Source organism: Pinus tabuliformis, chromosome 4_2 (assembly GCF_031772625.1).
Source record: "Pinus tabuliformis cultivar Carrire ecotype Pingquan chromosome 4_2, CPIR1, whole genome shotgun sequence".
Taxonomy (NCBI): domain Eukaryota; kingdom Viridiplantae; phylum Streptophyta; class Pinopsida; order Pinales; family Pinaceae; genus Pinus; species Pinus tabuliformis.
Window position 1 is genome coordinate 66907373 of NC_142304.1, and position 20560 is coordinate 66927932.

Below are 20560 nucleotides of genomic sequence, written 5' to 3' on the forward strand. Positions count from 1 at the left end.
GATATTGCACATATTACGCATGTACAATTCTAAGCATTCACGAACATGGGATGATAGTCTCCCCTATGTGCAACACAAATACAATAGAGATCTCCATAGCTCAACTAGCCATAACTCCTTTTGGGGGGACTGATATTTCAAACATTGTGTTGCATTGATGTTACAATGCCTCTTGCAACTACATAGACATAATCTGCACATGTTCAATCTGAAGTTGATAAGACAATCAAGTTTATTGAACACATTCAACACATCTACTAGCATTTTCATGATATATTGGATAAAACTAATACTAAGTACAAACAATGTCATGATCAACATTGGGTGCCACATAAGTTTCAATTCGGTGACAAGGTTAGGTTGCATTTACAGAACGAACGCCTTGCCAGAGCCCATCAAAACCTTCGACTACTTTAAATCAAGTCTTACACCATCACCAAGGTTGTGGGTGACAACGCTTTCGAGCAAAGTATCCCCCATTCCTTGTCCTGCTCCCAATATTCAATGTGGACCACCTTTAGCCATACTTTCCACCATTGTTGGACACATTAAACATCATTGAGCAACTGAAACCAACAAAGCTCAAAGTAAACTGCATTGAACATGCTATGACTGATCGGATCATGGACACATAAATTAAGAAAATTCGCCAAAAGAGGATTCAACTGTATCAGGTTGTCAAAGCCAACCAACGCCTACACCAAGGCAAGTGACTCACCAGGGACCAAGTTCAATAGAAGTTTCCTCACCTTGTGGAGGCAATCAACGCAATGAGGACTATTTCTTCTTAAGGGGGGAGGGTTGATCCAAGTGGGTATTGGTGGCCACTTGCCTATTCCACTTGGAACCCCAACAATGTTTTCTATAAGTTTCCTATTTTTCAACACAATTTCCTATTTTGGCAATTTTCTATTTCTGGCAGTTTTCAAGCCTTGAACTTCCGAAGCTGTTTTGAGGCCCTAAACGACATTTTATGGGGAAATGGGAAAACATAAATCACATACCAATGTTTGCCATAAAAAAATGTTTTCCTCGAATAGAACTTTCTAACGAGCTATCATGCGCACTAAACGAAGATCGTATGCCAAAGTTACGACCTCGGGTAGTTGACCTTGAGATATTTGATCCCTCTCCAAGCTTCCTAGATCCATGGTTAAGATGGATATATATTTCCATTGTTTACACTACATTTTTGAATGCATAAATGGATTCGATGCCTTGAAAAGTCTCTTCAACATTTGTATTGTGTAGACTACACAACTTAAACTTGCAGTTTCAATAATTTTAGACAAAACTGATTAGAAAAGGGTCAAAATGTAAAATAATATGAATTTATTTTTTCTAAATGCATTATATAATATATACATAATGTTGAAAATAGCAACAAGAAATGCTAAAAATAACATTTCAGGATATTCCAATTTTAATTTGTCTTTGAATTAAAATTGAGAATTAAAATTCGAATTTAGTTTCACTAGCTGTTTGAAAAATAATTAATTAATTCATCCTAAGTTAATTAGTTGAAGAAATTCAAACATGAAGTCTTTGTGAAGTCATGCAAAAGTTATCCCTTTGATTGAGGAAGTTATCCCTTAATTAAGGAGATAAGGGTGAGTTGTATTTGAGTTGTAATTAGTTAGCTCAGTTAACTGAGATAAGTCCAGTTAGATTAGTTCCAAACAATTTGTGGAACTGATTGTGAGTTCAGTCAGTTAATGCATGCAACTATTGTTCTCCAAATAACTGAATATTCTCTCATAAATAACTCATGCATGTCAGTTCAGACAAAGACCCAGTTGAGATTAAAGGCAGGGACAATGTACTATCAGTTGCAAGAATATTCCCATGAGGAAATCTCTTGCATGCAGAAGGAATTCATTCCTTGAGGATTGCGCAGTTTCTACAGAGGTCATAGTAGTGTGTGAGGTGAGAATCACACAGGTTACAACTGGATCACCCAGGAGAAACAACACTAGGAAATAGGAGGCTTGGAGGACAGAGGAGAAGGCACATGTGTTGTCTATTCTGTCTATGAGCAGCAGTGAAGGATTGTACTGAGAACTGGATAGCTTGAGAGCTAAAGCTTTGTGTAATCCTGAGATATTTCCACTTGTATGATAATACATATAGCGTGGTTTTTAGCTGAGGCTTTGCCCAGAGTATTCTTTTGTGTTTCATGTGTGATTGATTCTTCTTCTCTGTTATATGTGTTCTGTTTGATCTTGCTCAAATCATGCAAGTTTGATTGTAGAAGTAGATTAAGTATTTTTCTTTAGTACATTACATAATCAGTTTAATCTACAGTGAGAATTTCTACATGGTATCAGAGCAAAGGTGATCAGAGCTGTGAATAACATACTGAGAAGGGAAAAGTCAAATTTTGAAGTTCTTGACTCCAGGTACAAAATCGAATTCTTATCACACCTCAAAGTTCACCAATGGCGTTCAATGACTTGAGACTCGAGTATGCATTGGATGGCAGCTCGAATTACATAGCATGGAAGGATTGCATGGAAGTGGTATTAGAAGACAATGGTTTGCAGGGTTTCATTAATCAAGAAATCCCCAAGCCAGCAGCAACTAATGCCCAAGAATTGGCGGAATGGAAGAAGTGTGTGGTGAAGGCGAGGAGGATTCTTCTGGAGCGAGTTCGAGAGCATATTGTCTCGACTCTCCATGGGAAGGAGACTCCGTTTTCAATGTGGAAGACATTGAAGGACCTATATCAGAACAACATCGACCATAGGAAGCTGGCGCTGAAGGACAAGCTTCGAAAAATGAAGTGTGAAAAGGGCGACGTGATTTCTACGCATCTGAATAAGCTCACCACTTGCAGGTATGAGCTTGGAAGTGTAGGAATAACGACATCCGATGACGATATGGTGAGTCTTGCTCTCCTCAGTCTTCCTAAGAGCTGGCATAGCTACCAGGACTCAGTGAATGGAAGAGAGAAATTGCCGGATTGGGAACGACTGTGGTCGGATCTAATGCAGGAGGAGATCAAGAGGAGCACCAGAGATAGTTCTTGATCTAAGCATGATGATGAAGAAAATCTAGCCTTAGCTAGTAAGGCAAGGAAAGGGAAAGGGAAGGCTTCCCATTCCAAATCGAGTTCTTCTCATGGTGGGAATAAGATTGACAACTCTAAAGTGAGATGCTTTAATTGTCATGAGGTGGGCCATTATGCAACTAATTGTCCATTGAAGAAATCCAAGAAGGGATCCTTGAAAGGATCAGAAGGTGAGGCACTGGCCTCTCAGTTTGAATTGGATTTTATACACATTGCATGTATTGTTTCATCAATGGTGGGTTGTGTTTAGTACCTGGACAATGGAGCCTCATTCCACATGACCGACAATAAGAGTTTATTCAGTACCATGGAGGAGAAAGACCTCAAGATGCGCATAGATATGGGTGATAATGGAAACTACCGTGTTTCAGGTGAAGGCACGGTTGTGTTTCAGAGGGAGCATGGAGCTCCTCTCACCCTGACTGATGTAAAGTATGTGCCTGGACTAAAGAAGAACTTGGTATCGGTCGCGATGTTGGAAGACAAAGGCTATGATGTAGTCTTCAGTAAAGGAAAGGCGTTCCTGAGACACGTAGCCACGGGTCAGACCAAGAGGATTGGGATTCGAGTGAAGAATCTCTACAAGCTAGAGTTAAATGACTGTGCTGCATTGAGTTCCAAAGTAGAATTGGTGCAAAGCCACGATATTGGTGAGTGATGGCATAGAAGATTGGGCCACTTGCATCATGGGGCCTTGAAGATAATGCAACAGATCTCTACCGGACTTCCCAAAGGTAAACTTGAGCAAGTGGACACATGCAAATGTTGTACCTTGGGTAAGTATGCAAAATCTTCCTTTCATGATCGAGACAGTTGAGCTGAAGCAATCTTGGACGAGTTCATACAGATGTGTGTGGACCATTCTTGACAACCTCCACTGCGAAACAAAGGTATTATGTGATTTTCATTGATGATTTTTCTCGTAAATGCTGGATCTATTTCATGCAGAATAAGGATCAAACGTTCTCAAAGTTTTGTGAGTTCAAAGCTTTGGTTGAGAAAGAATCAGGGAAGAAGATCAAGGCCTTGAGAAGTGACAATGGTGGAGAGTATGTCTCTCAAGAGTTTAAGGACTTCTATGCAGCAGAAGGAATTAAACGGGAGTTGAAGGCACCTCATAACCCACATCAGAATGGGGTGGAAGAGAGGAAGAATAGAACGATTGTGGGGGCAGCTCGAGCAATGCTGCATGACCAAGGCCTACCAATCATTTGTCGACTGAGGCATGCAACACAACGGTCTATTTGTAGAATAGAACCCCACATCGCATACTTGGGATGAAGACACTAGAGGAAGCTTTCTCCGGCAAGAGACTAGATGTGGGTCACTTCAGGATCTTTGGCTCATCGGTATATTTCCATGTGACCAAGGATGCCCGGAAGAAACTTGAGCCGACAGAAGAGTTGAGGATACTTGTGGGGTACACTGATACACCCCACAACTATCAGGTGTTTTTTCCTACCAGTCCGAGGACAGTGGTTCGCAGAGATCTTACGTTTGATGAACAGAAGGCCATGCGAGTTTCCCTTGAGAGGGAGCTCCAACTACAGGTTGTGGAGGAACTTTTGGTTCCTAAGGAGGAAGAGCCTCAAACTAATGTGGAGCAGCCGCATGCAGAGGTTCCAGGAGTGGAGACATCCACTCAAACAGAGTCTTCCAGAGATGGGCGAAAGCGCATGAGAGAAGCTGACAGATTGTTGTTAGATGCGACAGAGAATGTGGGAGAACCATGTTCTCAGCGCAGACAGAGGAGGTCACCTGATAGGTACACTAGATACATGGCCCTTGTTCGGGAATGTGTTGAGACCGAGCCATCTTCCTTTGAGGAAGCAGTGTAGCAGCTGATTTGAGTTGATGCTATGGTGGAGGAGTATGACTCCATAGTTTGGAACAGTGTTTGGGATGTGGTTCCAAGACCGGAGAACAAGTCAGTTGTGAGTTCCCGTTGGCTTTACAAGGTAAAGCAAGCTGCTGATGGTAGTGTGGAGAAACATAAGGCAAGGTTTGTTACCTACGGTTTCTCACAGGTTGAGGGGATTGACTATGATGAGACTTTTTCTCTTGTAGCAAGGTACTCATCTGTCAGATTGATGTTGGCACTATCAGCATAGATGGATTAGAAGATCCATCGGATGGATGTGAAGACTGCATCCTCAATGGCAAGATTGAGGAAGAGGTGTACATAGAGCAACCGAAAGGTTTTGAGACCTTCGATCGTGAGTCGCATGTGTGCCGACTCAAGAGAGAGTTATACGGGCTGAAGCAAGCACCTCGTGCTTGGTACACTAGGATCGACAACTACTTCACCGGGTTAGGCTTCACAAAGAGTGAAGAGGATGCAAACTTGTACCACATCATGGTGGAAGGTAAGCAGTTGATCATTGTTCTTTATGTTGATGATCTGATATTGACAGGTGATGATCAGTTGATCATGTCTTGCAAGGAGGACCTTGCAAGCGAGTTCAAGATGAAAGACATGGGTCTCATGCACTACTTCCTTGGCATGGAAGTGTGGCAGAAGGATGGGGAAGTGTTTGTGTCTCAAGGCAAGTATGTCAAATATGGGGTTTTCTTGGGTTATGATAGGTCATGTAATTGAACATGTATTTTGTAAGTTGTACAACAGGTTTGCACATTATACAAGTGTCGATTTATCACTTATGGCTCTGAAGTACAAAGCTGAAGGAGAAGGAATTATGGCGTGTCAGGGCACTTGTGGTGCAGATGAGGGAGTACATTAGATTTCAGATTGTGTTTATGATTTTGGAGGAACAAAATCTCCTCACAGGGGAGGAATGATTCAGGTGGCTCTGGAAAGACTAAAAAATTGAAGTCTTAAACTCTCAACGAAACCAATTCCAAGTCATAGATCTCGTCGTTTTGAATCCAATGGCATAGACAACACGTAAATCTGAGTTCGTATGAGAAACTTATTGCAGTCAGAAGTTGGCAAGTTAAGCAGGGAAAGCGGGGCTACATCGTACTACATGGGGCCAACAATGCTTATGTGGCGACAAATTAGTCAACCAATCATTGACACTTGGAACCTAATCATTGGCTTTATCCCTGCAAAAAGACAACAAAATAATATTAAAATCCTCATATAAAACAAAAAACATTTAAAAATATAAAAATATGGTTATTTAAATAACCATATAATCATATTATAAAAAATAACAATCTTAAAATCATTTTTAAAAAAACATTAAAATAAAGTCATATAATATAGCTTTATAAGACCCAACTAAAAGAACTTTTATGGTTAATAATATAACCATACAAGTGTGGGCATTAAAACAAATTTTGTTAAGCAACAAAAAGAATGGTTATTATTGAATGGTTAACCATATAACCGTTTAGTCAATTTAGTATGTCCTAAATTGCTACATTAATTATCAATCAGGGATGAAGTGTGGCGCACTATATGTGCAAGACAACCTCTTTCTTACTTTTTATTGTTTTCAATTTTTATCTTGTTTTGGGGGTTTTATCTTCGTTTATCTCCTAATGTGAATGGAAATCCTATCCCTGAGTTTTAAGAATACTCTAGAAGGCAAGTATGGATATATATTTTAAGGCAATTATGTCCTCTATAATGATTTCCAGAACTTAACACTTCAGAAGGTCTTAAAACATACTAGTAATGAAATTAGTACTTGAACAAGAATGGAAATATGCTACTATTCAAATCAAACAAATAATGAACTACTGATCATGAAATCACTATCTCTGCTGCTTATCTAAAAAAAGAAAAAAAAAAAGAGTTAAGCTACTGCACTCAAACAAATCAAAAACTACAAACTAATAAAAGTAAAATCAATTCACTTCATTTATAGTCCGATAGCTCGCCAAGTAGCCTTTTCGGGGTTAAGCTATGGCTCTGGAGATAACGTCAATAATATGAGGAATTGATATCTAATCGCAGAAAAATAAAACTAAAATCAAATCACATATTCATAATCCAATAGCTCACCAAGTAGTCTTTTCGGGGTTAAGCTATGGCTCTGGAGATAACGTCAATGATATGAGGAATTTGATATCTAAACTAACTAACAAAGCAAATGAATAAAACTGAAATCAAAGCATAACTGAAATTGAAAAGCTAAGAAAAGCAAAGTCAGCAGAGAGGCTAATCTCATGTCACTAGTTATTGTAAAAATTGTATGAAAATGCCCAGGCCTAGCCTATCCTGAAACACACACTGATCAGTGTTAGCAACAATATACAATGCTTGAAAAATCATGTACAGGAATGTAACGTTAACATCATAACTAACTTATGAAATATACACAGGTGAACAAATTATGAAATATGTGCAATGGAAATAAGGAAACAACACATAAAAACTTTACAGAAATAAAGAAAACAAAACCTCAGCCAGCAGGGGCCCTCTGCACGGCCTTGGTCAACATGCTATCAGTCTGGAATTATGCTCACACAGTCATATAAAACAGAGTCTTGTTATATTGCAAAATAGAGGAAGACTCCTCTCGTTACAACAACAGGACTAGTTCACGGCACAGTACAATGACTAACAGCAAAACGACATCAAAAACTAACTAGATCTATGCGTTTCAAAACACGTTATTTATAAGGGAAATTACATAACTGTTTTCTTATGAAACACCTTCAACAGAGGACACGTAAAAAGACAACATCTGTGAGTTTAGCATGATGGTTTCCAATATCATTCAATCTATCAAAAGATGGTTGTTGGATTTGCGTCGTGGAGGCAGTTTACAGCTGTCGAAATGAACCCATGGATCTAGGAACGATCTCGGACTCTTTATGTGTTTGAAAACAGAGACCTGTTTGCCGTAGAACTCTTCGTTTAACCACCGTTTGACCAAGGGCTTCCTTTGCGAATTTGGATGAACCAATAGGACCTGATCCATGTCCAGATCATTCCTGAACTGCCCACGTGCCTCGTTTTGCTTGATGACACCTATAACCTAGAGATCAACAAAAACAGCTGCAGAAAGTCGAATCAACTGCAGAAAGTGGCTGTATTCAGCTAATGAGCAAAATCTAATTCGAATAGAAAACACAAAAACATAGTTAGAAAACCACTTAAATGTACTCTCAGAATCAATATGTAATGATCTTTGATATCTTATGAGGTACTGGTGAGGGGAAAAAGTCTAGGAAAATGTGTAGGAGAGATGTAGTTTCAGGGCTCAACAATAACCATGACTTTGGACTATACAACATATTATGGGAGGTCAAATTATTATAATAAGGTTTGAGCCATATTTAAATGGCATGGACAAGTCGACAATGTAATGACGAGGATATTAAAAAAATTTCAACCTTATATGGTCTAAACCATATCGTAACGACGAAGAGATTTTTGTAAACTATGGAATATATATATATATATACAAAAGACAAGGGGTCCATAGATTTGAACACGCAACCCTTCTATTTCAAATGACCTAACATTAACCCTCCATCGAGGATGTTAAGCGGGCATTCTTGTAAAGTCCACCAGGAAATTTGATATTTAAACGTTGTTTCAATTATGAACAAAGGCCAAGCAGAATGAGCGGGAGAGGAACCATGCAGAATGCAAAAATAAGGTGGAACCATGACCGAGCAGTGGAACCTTGAGAAAATGAATCTTAGAGGAACTTTTAGATTCCTTGGAGTTGGTTTTTTATAGTGTCAGAAATGTGCTAACTTTATACTCAGATTGCTCATAATTTTGCCACGAGTCTGATGGCGTGATCGGTTTTATGATATGAGCAGTGGATCTTTTCAAAAGCAAAATGTTGAGGGAAAAACCATGAAGGTGGAAGCTGGATGCATGAATCTGCATGGAATTTGAAAGATTCCTTATAGGCCCGAAAATGACAGTTTTGAGAACCAGGGCAACTTTATACTCATTTTTCTCATTTTTTTTGCAAGGAAAGTGATGGTGTGATCAGTTTCTTCATCTAAGCAATTGAATTTTAGTCATCTTGCATAAGAAAACCTTTGAGGAATCTTTGAGATTCCCTAGGAGCCTAAATTTGACCGAGTTAGAAAGGGGTTGATTTTATAGTCATATTTCACAATTTTTTGCTAGGAATTCAATATTGTTGTCTGTTTCTTCCGTAGAGTTGTGAATTTTTATGCCATCCCTAGAAGTGGAGGTATAAGATTCATTGATGCCATGTATTCTTTTGATTTTTGTTGAAATTATGATTTGATTATGAGATCCTTGTTTGCCACTTTTTTTGAGGATCCTTGTATGCCACTTCATGTGAGAGTTTGATATTTTGTCATGCTGAAGGAGAGATTATATGAGTAAGAGTTCTTATATAAAAACGTTTCGTGGGGAGACATGCCACTCAAGTTAAGGAAGTTCATCCTTGTATTTGACAAAGAATACTTCATCTACTCATCATCATCTTACAACTTTTAATGAAGCGACCTCCCCCACTCTTGACATCAGGCTCGGAGATGTAACCCACAATGGGTGAACTCCGTTATCAACTTGTGTGTGTTCTTGATTTCATGGTTGCCTTTATGTTCCCTCTTATTTAAAATATGCACATGTATTTTTTTCATACTCTTTCACATGCAATTATACTAACATCTCATAAGTAAAAGATCTTGGTTAATTCTGATAGCTGAGAGAATCCAGATGAGTTAAATTATATTATTTTTATGAGGAAGGAGATCAGGTTGAAGAATGTTAGGGTTTTCGTAGGTATCACATCTCTTGCCGCCGCCACCACCAAATTTCAACTCGCATATGAGGCTATTGGCAATCCTATCTCTGGTGAATCATTAATTCAACGTGAATCCAATCATGGAAATGGTTGCGCTGGATTTCTTTTGAAGCATTTTTAGTCTCTCTCGAGACATAAAATACTCAAGATCCTTATTGACGAGGGGAAGGGTGGCAGACTATTTGTGAATCGCAACAGAACGACAATCTGAATTTGTTTGTGTAGTCTTGAGTTTGTTTCAGATCTACCATATGGAGACTTGAAGGCAGAAATCCACCCAATTGATTAGAAGTCTGATGAGTGAAGCCACCCACGTTGAAGATCCACCCTATATCCCCACCGATATGACAGAGAAACACTATAAAATCATAGATCTATAAGATTTTTTATGGATTGTCTTTACAAATCTAAAGAACATCATTCTTTCCATCTTGGAGTTGTGACTACATGGCTGATGATACATAGATTTGGCTCTCCATAAGGATGGATGGTTTGTAGAATTTTTTCTTTATGATGTTGAAGATCTGGATTTGGATTGTTACAATTTGTAGCCACATTATGGAATTGGCCGAAGTAACTTGTCCTGGATCTGGATTCCTCCCCCTAGTGTTGCTCAGAGGCACTTTATTCAACATACAATTTCAGATCGGGAGGATTTTTTCCAAATTTTTATGAAAACCTTCAAAGGGAAATCTTCTCTTTTAGGGTTTCAAACATCAGGTCTAGTAAAAGATATGAAAAATAAGGTTCAATATAACTTGGGTATTACTACAAATCTCTAGAATTTGATTTATGCACGCAAATCATTACAATATGTTAACCAGTTAAAAGACTATGGCATCAAATGTAATTCCACTATTATCATAAATTTGAGGCAATGAGTTGGTGCTCTAGGAATGAGTGTCCCATCTGGATCAACTCCGTCAGCTAGAAACCCTAAGGGTCTAACATCTTTCAAGGATGTTGTGAAAGGGAAAGATGCCATACAAGATGGACATAACCAAAATGTGTCAATCCCAAGTCCGTACGTTGTTGAACAAATGGGGAAAGTACCAGATATGTTAGTAAAATTTCCAGAGGTAAGCCATATTTTCACAGTCCTCCAAGCCAGAGTTCTCATGTGTAGATTCAATGGTTTTTGGCCCAAATCAAAAGACCTACATCAATGAGTCTACACTATTTGGACCAATAAGTGTGATATTTACTTGTGTGCGAAGGGATTTTTCGTGGTACAGTTTGATAATCAAATAGATCTGGAATATGCTTTAAGCGAGGGACAATGGTTTTGGGGTATAGAGCGGGCCTATTTGTAACTCCATGGTTTCTAGATTTTGATGCTATGATAATGGTGGTTACGAAGATGCTAGTATGGGTGAGGCTACACAATATTCGTCTCCCTTTTTGGCACCACCAAGTTTTAGAGGGTATTGGGAACACATTGGGGAGATTTCTAAAGATTGATTAAAAAAAAGAATGGAAAAAGGTACTTTTACTTTTTCTAGGATTTGTGTAGAGGTAGACCTTAGTAAAGGTCTACAAGATCACATCCATATGGATCATAAGGATTTCAAATGGAATCAAATATTAGATTTTGAAATCATGACATTCAAGTGCTAGATTTGTCTTTAGACAAGGCATCTGCATAATACTTGTCCCCAAGCAAAAGAAAAGGACAAAGAAAAGACCCCAAAAGTGAAAGGTGTGGAAATTTCTAGATCTACATATTTCAGAAGATGAAGACATAGAAATGGAAGAGAATCATCAAAAAACCGAAGAACATAATCAACAAGGCTCTTAAGTGAAGGTGAAAAGAAGCATAATGTTTCCGAAGAGCATGCTAAAAAGTAAATGATATAGTAGTGATTCAGGTCCAAGAAAAGCAACATGAGGAAATATGCAACAGTGAAGGAGCGAGCAAAACAAAGCAGACACGTACATATAAGAGTTCTAATTCAGAGAAAGAAGTCCCTTTGAAGATGGAAGGAGAAGAAATCGCAATAGTGTTTGCCAACCCAAACTCTGAGGGTTGGCAAAAAGTTCCAAAGAGGAAAAGAAAAAAAGAGAAGCTCAGTTTATCTCAACAAATGTAAATCTCGTTTGGGCAATTTTTACATGCTTTGAGTGCATGTAGCTATGTTATGTGTGCGTTAAGTACATACAATATGTAATTTTATTTCTTTTCAATAAAATTACATGTTTTTTCTTTTGGGAAAAAATATTGGAATTTATATCTATGTCATAAATATTATACTTATTACTTTAATATTAATATTAGTATTAAGTTTATTATTGGTATTATTGAGAATATATCCTTATTTATTGTTAAAGTTTGTAACAATGTTATAATTTTATAATATTAATATTTGTATTAATATTATGTCTAATTGTATAATGAGACAATATTAGTATTATAGTATTCATATATTAATAGTAATTTATTAGTATATTTATAAATATATTGATGTGGAAGTTATAGGAAATAAAGTGTATCAAATATTTGGATTGTTCAATTGTTTTGAGTAAGGGTGTTAGTTTTTGTAGCATCAGATGGTGTTCTAGTCGTGTTCTAGTCTTTACAGTTGTCAGAGAGGCTAAGAAACATTAGGAATCCAAAACCGATAAAAGGTGTTAGGAAAATCCACCTAGAAATGCCTTAATTAAGTTATTTAATCAATAATTAAAATTTTCCTAAGTCTAACTTAGAGAAAATTATTAATTAATATTTAATTGAAGAAGGTGATATTTCTCTAGAAACTCGCATAGATCGACTAAGAAATGATCTCATCCATTGATTATGTTTTAATCTTGGTCGTTGGAGTCCCAACTAGGGGTTATAAGAAGTCGATGTGTAGATGGAGGAAGATGCTTGAGGTCTAGTTTCCTTGGACACTTCGATTTTCTAGAGAGTAACAACATTCTGCCGGAAGAGTTTGAGTTAGAGAGGGGATGCAAAGATAGAGAGGGGCAAAGATAGTGAGTCTAGAGGAAGTCTTCTAGTTCCATGGAGTAGCTTGCAGAGCCAAAGGTAATGCAAGGGTTGCGTAGTAGCCTCTAGAGGGCAATCCGATCTTGCTGGAGAGAAGCTCATTTTCAGTTCCAGAGGCCATAAAGTTTTTCTAAAGTGTTAGAGAGACAACTTCTCAATAAACAACATATAGGATGGCTTGAGTGGCATCTATTCTAGGCAATGTGTTTGGCAGGTTGAGTAGAGGTGACACAAGGTCCGTGCAGTCCAGTTTGGATTGCTCACTTGGAGCTGGCAGTTAGAGACTGGATTGCTTGTGGGCTGAGGAAAATTCCTCATAATATTTTTACCAGTATTTTTCTTTGTAGGATTGCTAGATTTCAACATCCACTTGTACTCAAAATTTCTCACTGTTGCTTAATAATACAAACGCTCAGCTGTTGCAACTAGTTTTCCCACATTGGGTTTTTTCGGTGACATTTGTCCAAAAATAACGGTGTTAAATTTTTGTGTGTGTGCACCAATATTTTCTCAATTTCCAGTTTACCTTTTGCAATATTTATTTTGGTGAAAATTGCAGTTGTGAATTATTCATTGTTTGCCATAACAAATAAACTACTAATTAATTTACAGTTTGAAGAATAATTTCCAGCTGTCACAATAGTTAAAAATTTCACATGGTATTAGAGTGAATTTGATCAGACGGGAAGCTCATAAGCGGAAGGAAGAAATCCTCCAGATTTAAAGGGAATCTAGTAGTTCAATTTCCAGATTTATGTAGAGGTTGGCTTGGCAGTTCAAACTATTGGGTAGAGGGTTTGATTTTTTCTAGTGCAGGTGGAAGGAAAAATTTGCAGAGCCCAGTAGTAGTTCCAACAGGCAGTAGTAAAGCCCTAAAGCAATTTCGGTAGAGCAGATCAGTATTTTCACTGAGAAAATTTCTTGTTTGGGTGTAGGAGGGTTTTGCAGTAGTTTGCTAGAGTAGAATCTGTGTCGAGTGGAAGAGAAAGTGCACACGCAATGGGAGATTTCTCACAAAGGGTTTCTAGTTTAGAAATTGAAATTTCCAGTTGTATTTGGTAGTAGTTGCAAGCAATTTTTTTCACTCCAAAAGGAAGTGTGAATAATAGAATCAACAACCAAGTAGGAGAAAGAGGGAGATTTCCATTTCAGTTTCAATTTTTTGTAGAGATGACCACAACTGGGCTTAGAGATCAGTATAGGATGGAGGGAGCCTCCAACTACGTCATATGGAAGGCTATGATGTTATACCTGCTAGATGAATTTAGCTTGAATACCTATGGAAAGAACGTTGTGACAAAACCTACTATTGCAAATCAACAGAAGGAATTCAAGAAGAATATGGCCAAGACGAAGTGGATGATCCTGGATGGACTCTGGGACCATATAGTCTCGCATATATCGGCCAAGAATACGACCAAGGAGATGTGGGATGCTCTTGCACAACTATACCATAATCCTTCCAAGCAACAGAAGATGTTCTTGAAAGAGAAGTTGAGGAACATCAAGATGCATAAGGGTGAAGACATTGATGCCTTTCTCACCAGAATTCATGAAATTCAGGATCAACTTGCAACCATTGGGGAAGCACCTCAAGATACAAATCTTGTGCGATTGGCCCCGAATAATATCTCAGAGGATTGGGAAATCTTCGTACAAGGCATTTTAGGACGAGATTCTCTACCTATTTGGGACGTGATGTGGTTAGATGTGTAGTAGGAGGAGACGAGGCAAGCACTTGTGAAGACCTTCGTCAACCATATAACCAGTAAGGGTTTAAAAGGTGAGATGGAGGAAGAGAATGTGACCCTTGCATCAAAGGGTCCTAGTCAAGGACAAGGTTCAGAGGGGGAGAAGAAGAAAAATAAGGACCTATCTAAGGTCAAGTGCTTTAGGTGTGGCGAGTTTGGCCATTACAATACTTATTGTCCTCAAAGGAAGAAGGACAAACAAGAGAAATAGGACTAGGTGACAACATCTGCAAAGATAGACAAAATTTCCTCTAGGTTGGAGGAATATTTTTCCATGTTTGCAGATATACCTTTAGGAGTGAGGCGGGGCAATGTGGAGCTATAGTGCTAGGGTTGCGCAGAGGTTTGGGCAGGGTCCATTAAGGTGAACATCAATTGGTGTTTTCTCTTGGATCATTACCTTGCTACAGGGGCCCATAATATTCAGTAGTAGGAGGATCAATGTTAGTTAATGCAGTTAGTTCCATAGTGACAGCTGCATACTAGTAGTAGTCAGGTGCTGAGGAGCGCAGAGCAATGTTGGCAATAGAGTAGGAGGCTCAATATAAGAGTCAACAACAAAGCATATCCCTTGGTGGACTGTGCATAGGATAGTAGAAGTCAAATTCTCAGGATACAGATGCAGCACAAAGACACAATTGATTCAGTACTTTGGATGCTTCTCAGCTGCAATAATTGTAGTAGCAACATACACAGTTGAGAGGGAGTTGTAGTGCAGATGCATAGTTGGCAGCAATAAAACAGTGTTAGCAGCAACACAAATGTAACATCAAAGTTGCGCAGTGGTTGGTGGGAAGTGGCAGGAATTCAGAGTGGCCAGAGATCAACACCATATAGAGGATAATGCAGAGACAAGGCGTTGTAGCAGTATGATACTAGAGCACCTTCCCCATTAAGAGGGAGTGTTAGTTTTTGTAACACCAAATGGTTTTATAGTCTCGACAGTTGTTAGAGAAGTGTTGACGGTGCTGGACCTGCCAACATGTCAAGGGGATCTCCTTGGTAAGAAGTCCCAATTAGACCTCATGATGTTTGGTGTAGGAATCCCGACAGTGGGTCGTAAGGTAATGCCTTGACCGTGATGTCGCACAGAGGCAAGTAAGATAACTCTGTCAGTAGCAAGGGTGTGATCGTTGCAGTGAGTCAAGGAAGGTGAATGAGAGGTTCTAACACATGGGGGGTGAGATGAGTGCACCCCTTGGCAACTTGTAACAATACTCAACTGAGAAGGGAAGACACGAGCGAAAATGAATCACAAGTTGGAAAGCAGATTAGTCGACAATCCAAAGTGATGGTTAAACCAACAGCACATCTGGAAAAAGATTCATATAATTGCATACGAAGAAGTTCATACACAAATACGTAAGTTAAACAACATACATTGCTAAGCAACCGGAACAGTCCAACTATAGTAACAACATATGCATGAAAATGTGTTGGTTGTCATTATATAAAGACGTTTAAGTCCCAATCATACAATACATCCATGTGAACCTGCTAGCCACGATAGTGGAACGTTACAACCACATCTGCCTGCTCCTCCAAAGAGATGAACTAGCTTTGTGCAGTGGAGAAGCCAAGGCGTGTTATAATATTGTCCAAGCTTTCTTCAAGATAGTCTTATCAGAAGATTGCCTGACCAAAAGCCTATACAATGAGTTCTAAGGGACTATTTATAGCAAAGGGTGGGGTGACCCTTGACATTCCCCTTTGTGACAGTTCAACTACCCTCATGACTCTTCACCTACTCTATGGCTGTTACATCCAACTATTGACACTTGACTTACACTTGATATGACGTTACATTACAATGCACATGTAATCATGTGAGACAGCGCGGCTTAAGCAAGCCATGCAAGACATCACTGACACTTGGTCCATTGAGGTGAGACCAACTCTTTTACATGCTTGTGATGTTGAAGGTGGTGAGATGATGCTAAGCTTCGTCGTCCATGATGGTGTGCATGCACCCCATGGTGACATCTTGCTGAAGCGAACTCTTGCCTCCGTTTCAAACAATGCATTGGTTCAGCTCCTTCATCAAACTCGTATGCTAACATGCGCATGGTCTTATTGGGTGTGGTTGAGTCGGCAACACGCTGATGCATAATGTTTGTGCTAATCCTCAAGTGTGTGTTGGTGGTCATGCGCATCAACTTGCAGAAGTACATGTTCAGCTCCAGTTGGACTTGTCTTCACCTTGGTGAGTGTGTTGAATGGGTTGGATTGCATGCATACACACAATGACATGCATGCTACTAAATCCCTTGCATGTGATAAACAACACTACTCACCATGTCTTCTTCGCACCAACCACTCGGATGGATCTTTAACTTGTATGGACACAGTTTCATTCGTGAGTGCATGTTGTGCCCACTGTTGTTCCTGTTCCTGCTGCAACTCATTCATTTGCCTGTGCAACTTCATGTTCTTCCTTGAGTTGCTGCTTTAGCGCATGCAACTCATTCTTTGTTCCATTTTTTGTCTTCGCGCAATCTTCATGTCGCGCCGTCACCTCATAGCCTGAGTCTCCAAAGTTTCTTTCATCATCAATGGATCTGCTTGATCTTGTAACTTTGTTATGCCTCTGTGTTGTCAACAAGCTTCCTCTTGCATTCATTGGATACGATGCATTCGTTGCGTTCGGTATGTTGCCTTCAGCTGCTGTTCATGATGCTGCTTGCTGTGATATCTTAATGTTCTTGTCTACGAACAACTTGATATCTTCGTGAGTAGGCCAGCTCATAGACATTTAATCGATTGCATCTCTAGGCGTGCTTTGAACGGTGTCTTCGATTCTGCCCTCTTGGAAACCATAGTACCTGCACTGCTGAGAGGCAGATGAACATCTGCAATACCTGGAGACATGGAAACACTCATGGCAAGCAATCTATCAGTCGAAAACCAAACTAAACTTGAGAACTGACTTGTAACATACCTGTGTGACTGATCATGAAGGTTGCGTAATTTCGATCGAGAGGTCAGGAGACTGATTGCCAAGATTGCACAAGGCACACTCTGGGTTGCTGGGAGACTAAATGACTGCTGGAACTGCGCAATGCACAATCCAGTTTGTCTGTTGACTACTAGAATTGCGCAATCTTAGTTGGCAATGGTTGCAGGCTCAGTGACTGTATTGCGCAATTTTCTTGGTCAGCAGTCATTGTACCTCAGGATTGCACAAAGCAGGCTTGGGGAACAGTTGTTGGGCAGAAATGCACATTTAAGGAGAGGAAGGCAGAGCCTTCCCTCTTAGGATTGCGCAAAGCAGGCCTGGGGAACAATTGTTGGGCATAAATGCACATTTATGGAGAGGAAGGCAGAGCCTTCCCTCTTAGGATTGTGCAATGCTATCTAGTGAGGCAGAGTCCGGACCAAGGTTGGCCAGACTCGCCGACGGGAAACTGAACGCGAATGCGAATGAAAATGCATGATGATACTGAGTGTAAGCATAAGTGAATGATCATGCATGCAAATGGTGAATGACAGGTTCAAAAAATGGAACAACATGTATGTGGGTAAGGCGAGTCCCCGAATCGGTGGTCGTCCGCGGAAAACAATTTCATGCATGCGAAAACAGTGAGATGTTGACGAAAACTGAAACAGTGCTAGGACAAGCTAATATACATGTAAATGATAGCAAGCATTCAAAGAAATCAATCAAACAATACTCATACAAGCGAAAACACAAAAAGAGACAGAAATGCAACACAAGGCATGGGAAGCGGGCTTACCCCAAAACAGTTGAGTTGAATGTGCTGACTACTCCTAGATGTGATGTGGGATGTCAGAGATGCAAGGTTGATGTGAGGAATGATCTCTGCAGCGTCCGGTTGATGAGTTTCGATAACATCGAGGTTGTGACGTGCATGCCACAAATCTAGGGAAAGCGACACTTGGTGGAAGGTTTCTGAAATGAACCTTGCATGTAACCTCCACTTGCTAAACATAGATCCCTAAAACAAGGGATGCCTTTGCATGCTACCTTGGGAGAAGCAGTCCATGCATACAAGTTGGTTTTGCTCGGTCCCGGAGGGAACTGATTAACTCAGCTGCACATGCAAGAGGTTGGTTGACTACTTGAAGGAAATGCACATTTCTGGCTAGGAGCTGGGCTGACTGCCCAAGTGGTTTACGCAATTTCTGGGCAGAGCAGCTGATTGTTGCTCATATTTGCGCAAAGTTTGGGCTGAGCAGCCCTGCTGGGGAAATTTGCACAATTTCTACTGGGAGTGTTGGTTGGTAGAATTGCGCAATTCTGGGGCCCAACAGGCTGCTAGACAGAATTGCGCAATTTCTAGAGGGAAGGCTGGTTTCCCTCCAGAAATGCGCAATTTTCTTAGGGAAGTTGCTCAACCTACAGTTGGACCAAGTCCAAGTGAACAACTTGTGAGGAGAATGCATCAAGTTGTGCTCGATAAGCTACCTTTGTGCATGAAAAACACTAAAGCTTGTGTACTTGACGAAGCAAGACAAGGTGTTGTGAAAGGTTGGTAGGGAGGCTCCAAAACAGGCTAAGGCAAAATTTGGAGGGTGGTTGTAGCCGTTACAACAAGAAGTTAAGAAACACTAGGACTTTAAAACCCATAAAAGGTTTCAGGAAAATCCACCTAGAAATGCCTTAATTAAGTTAATTAATCAGTAATTAAAATTTTCCTAAGTCTAACTTAGGAAAATGATTAAATAACAACAATTAATTGAGGAAGGTAAGGTTTCTCTAGAAACTCACACAGATCAACTAGGAAATGATCTCAACAATTGATTAAGTTTTAATATTGGTTGTTGGAGTTTGAACTAGAGGTTATAAGAAGAAGTCAATGGGTAGATGGAGGAAGATACGTGAGGTCGAGTTTCCTTGGGCAATTCAATTTTCTAGAGAGCAACAACATTTTTCTAGAAGAGCTCGAACTAGAGAGGGGACACAAAGATAGAGAGGGGCAAAGATAGTGAGTCTAGAGGAAGTCTTCTAGTTCCAGAAAGTAGCTTGTAGAGAGGCAGAGGTATCCACAGAGAGGCTGACGCAAGCGTTGCACAATAGCCTCTATAGGGCAATTCAATCTCACTGGAGAGAAGCTCGTTTTCAGTTTTAGAGGCCAGGAAGTTTTTTCAGAGTGCCAAAGAGATAGTTTTTTCAGTCAACAACAGACAAGACGACTTGAGTAGCAGATATTCTAGGCAGTGCATTTGGCAAGCTGCGCAGAGTCTGTGCAGGCCAGTTTGGATGACTCACTTAGAGATGACAGTCAGAGCTTAGATTGCTTGTGGGGTGAGAAAAATTCCTCATAATATTTTTACTAGTATTTTCTCTATAGGATTGCTAGCTTTCAGCATCCAGTTGTACTCAAAATTTCTCACTGCTTCTTAATAATGAAAACCCTCAGCTGCTACAACCGGTTTTCCCACATTAGGTTTTTCTGGGATGTTTGTCCAAAAATAACGGTGTTATATTTTTGTGTGTGTACGCCAATATTTTCTCAGTTTCCAGTTTATTTTCTGGAATATTTATTTTGGTGAAAATTGCAGTTGTGAATTATTCGTTATTTGCCGTAGCAAATAAAATGCTAATTAATTTACATTTAGAAGAATAATTTTGAGTTACTGCAATAGTTACAAATTTCACAGGGAGGAGAGACAAAGGGAGGTGGGAGAGAGAGGAAGGAAGAGAGAGGAGAGAGGGAGGCAGAAAGAGATGGAGTGGGAGGGGGAGATAGAGGGTGGGAGGGAGAAAGAGATGGAGTGGGAGGGAAGAAGAAAACATAAAGAGAGAAAGGCGGAGAGAGGGAGAGAGAGTGACAAGGGAGAGATGGAGAGAGACAGTGTATTTTTGGGGGTGAGATTGAGAGACAAAAAAGGAGAGACAAAGACAGGGGGAGAGAGAGAGATAAAGAGAGGGAGGGAGCTAGTGACAGAGTTTGAGAGAGAGAGAGAGAGATGGGGGGCGGAGAGATAGAGGTAGGTGGGAGAAAATGGGAGAGAGGAAGAGAGAGATGAATTGAGAGAGAGAAGGAGAGAGATGGAGTAAGAGGGGAGAGAGAGG